We start from the raw sequence: 5417 nt of genomic DNA, 5'->3' as shown, positions 1-5417 counted from the left end.
CCAGACAGAGAGAATGGCCTCCCCAACCACACATGAGGAGATCACGAACTTCCTCATCGATAAGGACACTGAAGTCAGCAAGGCACTGGCCTCGAGCAGAGCCTACGGTCTGGATAGAAACATTCTTCCAGGCTTTTGCTGGCCTTCAACAACATTAAGGCAGCACTGATCACAGTTTCTCTGAGGAATGCAGAACTCGCAGGGGAGCTAAAGGCCCACATAGAACAAAAAGCAGCTGCCACACCCCTCAGAACAGTGAGAGAACCTCGAACAAAGAGGAAGGGCCTTCTCCTACCCCCAGACAAACTCTAATCATCAAATCTAAGACCCGCTCTGGAACCAACGCAAACGCGATCGCCACATTTATACAAAGGACCTTCAAACCGGCAGAGTTTGGACTCAGTGAGGTGGAGATTAAGATTGCAGCAGACAAGGTGGTGGTTCAGTCCACCAGTCCACAGGGTCTAACCAAGCTCCAGAGGGCAATAGATGAAAGCCCAAGAGCACACGAACTAACCACCCTCACTCCAAATCCCAAGAAGCCCATGTTCAAAGCAGTGGGCTTATGAAATTAAATGTTAATAAAACGTTTCATGTCTCTTTACACCGTCGGCGTAACTACTTACCTTCTACCTATCATCTTTACGATTTTCCTATAAATCAAACTGACACTATCAAATATCTAGGTATTCATATCTCCAGTGTCCTATCCTGGTCCAGTCATATTTCTCATATAACCAACTCCGCTTGTCGCGTTCTTGGCTACTTACGCCGCAACATTTTATTAGCTCCCCCTTCTGTCAAACTAATTGCTTACACTTCGCTTGTCAGACCCAAACTTGAGTGCGCTCAAGCTATATTCGATCCTCACCAGACTAATCTGATCAATTTACTAGAATCTACTCAAAATCGAGCTTCACGTTTCATTCTTTCAGACTACTCCTATCGCACCAGTGTTACCATACTAAAATCCAAACTTGAACTTCACAATCAAGCTTTACGCCGGAAACTAGCTCGCCTTTCTCTTTATCATAAGTTTTATCACAGCTTGCCACCTAACAACGTGTTCATCCGTCCAGCCCATTGGTCATCTCGTCATTTCCACTCCAATGCCGTCTACCCCCAGCGCGCCCATACAACATTCCAAAACTCCTTTTTTCTCAGCACTGCCCTGGATTGGAACGACCTTCCCGACCACATCGCCTCACTAACCGACATTCATCATTTCAAGACTGCCATCGAAAGACATTTTTTATTGTAACCGCCGTACTCCAAGCCCACCCCTCATGTAATACCCCTTAAATGGGGCCTTTGAGGATTCAATAAATCAATAAAATAAATAAATGAATGAAGGGTGAGGAGATCATTCCCCTAATCAAACAAGACAACCAAAGCATCAACCCCGAAGCTGAGATCGCCATCTCAGGCGATTATGTCAACCCTACCAACAGAAGGGTGGTAACCATCACAAAGGACATTCCAACATATCTCATTCTCAAGGAGAAGAAGTCCGTAAGGATAGGTTGGATGACATATCCTGCCTACCTTCACATCAACATTCCACGCTAAACAATGCACCACATTCGGTCATGTGACAAAGCACTGCCACAGCAAAACACGCAAGTGTCCCAATTGTGCAGAACCCCATCATCCAGACAAGTGTCGGGCAGACACAGCTAAATGCAATGTCTGCTATCTAACAAGACAGCGCACAGTTGACCACACAGTTGGGTCCAGATTCTGCCACTCCCTACAACAGCTCCAGAGACAACAGGAAGCACGCTGGCAATAAGCGAATCAGTCTACACACAGAGAATGACCAACCAACAACGGAATTCCCATAGCACACTCTCCGACAACACTAGCCCATCACACCACACACACTCTACGCAACACACAGAACACTCACAACACACCATACACACTTAAAATATTACAAGCCAATTTGGTACACTCATCCAAAGCAAATGAACTTCATGTTTTTCAGAAACAACACTTTCAGGACATATCACTCATCCAAGAACCATACTATCACAACAACAATATTACATCATTCACATTAAAAGACAAAATTCTAGCATCCGATCAGGCCCCTAAAACTGCAATCATAATACGCAACAAAAACATCCACATTTTTCCTCTCAAAGTCACACAAACTCTCATAGCAGCACACATTACATGGCACCAACAACAGCTCCTCCAACTGACCATGGGATCCCAATGTTGCAACTAGAGATGCTTGCCCTTAAGTAATGGCATCTGTCGAAGAGGCAGGCTTTCAGGTGGTGAGGCTAATTGGAGACAATCATCAGGCAAACTGCAAATTTTTTTCTAGCTTGTCAGGTGGCCCTATCAAGCCTATCATAACGTGAGTGGTCATTCACTGTTGCCTTATGTAATGCATGTGTTGCTGTGAATATTTGTGCTAAGTCTTCTGTCATGTTTGCATTCTGGTGGTTGTGTATGGGATTTATAATGTTGCTTTAAGGTGACATAATAGTCATTACGAACATTTTTCTAGGCATCCTCTAGATGAAAGCCGGCAGCTCTACTTGTCATTTGACTACTGTCATATCCTGAAAAATATCAGGTCGCAGTTTCTTGATGAAAAGAGAATTTTCCGAAACAAAGGGAAGCTGATCCTGCCAGATTACTTAAGGTAACAAACAATGCTTTTTTTTGCTTTGTAACTTTTGTAGTATTATGCTAACCCTTTACTTTTTCGCAGGTTGCTCCACAAGGTGCAAGAGCGGCAGGGCGCTTTTAAAATGGTGCGGGGCCTGACAAAGAAGCACCTCTGGCCAAGTAACTTCGAGAAAATGAATGTCAGTAGAGCTATTGACATTTTCTCACCACAGGTAAAATATGCATTGATTAAATTTCTTGTGTGAACGTTGTATATACCAGTGTAAATATAAATGGCAGTCGTAGTCTGTAGGACTGCTTAAAAGCTATAAACTGTTTGCATCTCTTTAATATTTCCAGTTTTAGCTTATCCAACCTTCAGAAGTCAGCTTAGGTGCTCACTGCTGTTTCTTTTTTTTTTTAAAGGTCACTTCAGTCCTAAGGTTTCTGCAGCAGCACGGACATCGCCTTGGCGCCCCTGGGTTTGAGGATTGCTTGCCCACAGTAGAATTTATGGAGATAGTTTACAAATGGTTTTCAGTGCACAACATCAAGAGCACCACATTTTACACTGTCAGCAGGAATGCTTGGAGGATGCCCTTCTACAGCGCAAGTGATGAAAGGTATATGCACTACGGTTGAAATATCTAAAAGCAATTATCTTTCAAAAGTCTCAATTTGCAAAAATGCTGGTATACTTGAAGAAAGCATCCACATAAAAGGTGCATGCGAAAGTTAATACTCATGTTCTCTTTTTAAAACCTTTTTGTAATTTTTTTTTTCCATACTGCAAAAAAAAATTGCTCGGTGCCACTTTCTTGCATCATGAATCATTTTTTTTTACTTGCAGGCTTCTATGGCTGGAGGCAGAATGCCTGATTATTTTGCCTCGTGGAAGCAAGGTACCATTCACAAGCTGGAATTTCTCACTGCAGAAACTCACGAGGCACTAACCATAACAACAGCATCCACTGTTATGTGCACAAAACACCTGCTAAATGCAGGATTTCACTTTGTGCTGACAGGGAAGTTTTCCAGTGATGACGTAGAGTCGCTGTTTTCTGCTATTAGGCAAATGGCAGCAATGACCAAACTGATGCCTACACAGCATTGTCGGCGCTGCAGAAGATTTTGGTCACTGGCATCATTCATTCGTCAGCCAGTAGCAATGTCGGAAGTGTGGTAGGAAAGCTAGGGGCAGCATCACATCGGCCTGCTCAAACAGTGAGCAAGGCCACTGCAGGAAAGGACATTAGAAAGCTTTTGCTCCCCTACCTGTCTGCGTTGGAACGATACCCAAGTATGCATTTTGTCCTCATCAATACATTGTGGAGCAAGCGCTGAAAACATAGCTAAGAATTTACTTGTAACGGTTTGCATGTTTGTAAAAGGGCATAACAGTGAAGCATTTATGTTTTGACCGAAATTCCAAGAGTGCGCAATGCGCTATTAGGCATTTTCTGAAACATGTCTCAAGTAGCTTTTTATTTAACTACATGTTGACCTGCAGTCAATGCCAAGGTCACTGTAGCGTACACTTATTCAACAAAATCACTAACCAGTTTACCGTTTCTTGTAACTGCTATCAAGCCTGTTATTACCTATTTCTTACACCAAACCACACTTTATTTTAAGGTCTGCCGCAGCAGAGCTTGAGGTCAAGCACTTTAGCCCTGATTGCTGGCTTTTTGGTGAGGGCAGTGCAAGACAACATTGAATGCATGGGATGCATTTATAAGCTACGCGCCCCAACTTCCACTTCTACTACAACTGCCCTGATTGCAGGAATCGACAGGGGAGGGCTCTCCTACCCCACTTTGGCCTTTGTGGGTTTTGTTTCCCTTCTGGAGGGAGCTGCCTCTAAAGCAGCTGAAGTACTGATGAAAGGGCCACAGCCTCTAAAGAAGTTCGGAGAAGTTGTGCTTCCTTGCATTGTTAAAAATCCGTTGTTCATGTGCCTTGTCAACCCCACAGAGGCCCATAGAATGGAACTCACCAGACTTGTAGTTAAGAAGTTCATGAGGCCCTTCTTAACCACTTTTGCGGGACTTCTCACCGAGGGCAACGCGAAAAGGAAGATGTTAAATAAGAAGCCTGTCTCGCGAAAAGTTCTAAAAGTATGATGTGCCCTTAACATTTTTCAGGCTGAGACTTTCGTCATCATTTCTTGAAGCGGCGTAAATAAATGCGCCAATATCAGCATATTTTAGGATTGCGGCATGCGCCGGAATTAAAACTACTTACGTTATACCACGCTCTCAACGGTACCTCACTTCAGTGAACGTGCCGAACGCTGCAAAGGAACACGTACTGCGTTCATTGCGTCCCGCTCGGGACGAGCGAAACCAACAGGAGAATATAGTGCGGGGCACTCAGGCCTCGGCTAACATAGAAAGTGCGTACTAGACCATATTGGCAGCACAACCTTAACCAGCTTTCCACCAGACAACGAGAAAAAAAAGTTCAAAGAGATTATACCGTCTCAATCATAGCAGCACGCCATGCCCTCAAAGTCTTCAAATTTCATTGCACTGCATAGCGAATATAGCAAATGTTTGGGGTTTTCGCTTGTATCGCCGCGCATTTTTCTAGCCGCACCCTATCTATATTGCGAAATGGCGATTTAACTGCAGCTCCAGCGCAAATTTTTGCCATCATTGCCGTACTCCTGAAGGCAGGGCTCGGCAGAGCCGGAGCCGCCGGAGCGTTGCTGTGAGGGTGAGCACTGACGGCCTCTACCGGCACGCTTGGTCCCTATTCAAGTATCACGTGGTATTTCCTCGGCCGCGCGC

The 5417-nt window shown here is 44.4% G+C and overlaps 1 pseudogene; it reads left to right on the top strand.

Moving 5' to 3' along the window:
• Positions 1–1522: 1522 nt before the first annotated feature.
• LOC146170829 (uncharacterized) lies at positions 1523–4748 on the top strand (annotated as a pseudogene).
• Positions 4749–5417: the final 669 nt, after the last annotated feature.

Source organism: Amblyomma maculatum, unplaced genomic scaffold (genome assembly GCF_055883805.1).
Source record: "Amblyomma maculatum isolate TAMU_Amacu unplaced genomic scaffold, ASM5588380v1 scaffold_38, whole genome shotgun sequence".
In the NCBI taxonomy this organism is placed as follows: Eukaryota; Metazoa; Arthropoda; class Arachnida; order Ixodida; family Ixodidae; genus Amblyomma; species Amblyomma maculatum.
Note: the sequence above shows the minus strand (reverse complement) of the source record. Positions and strands in the feature narration are given on the sequence as shown.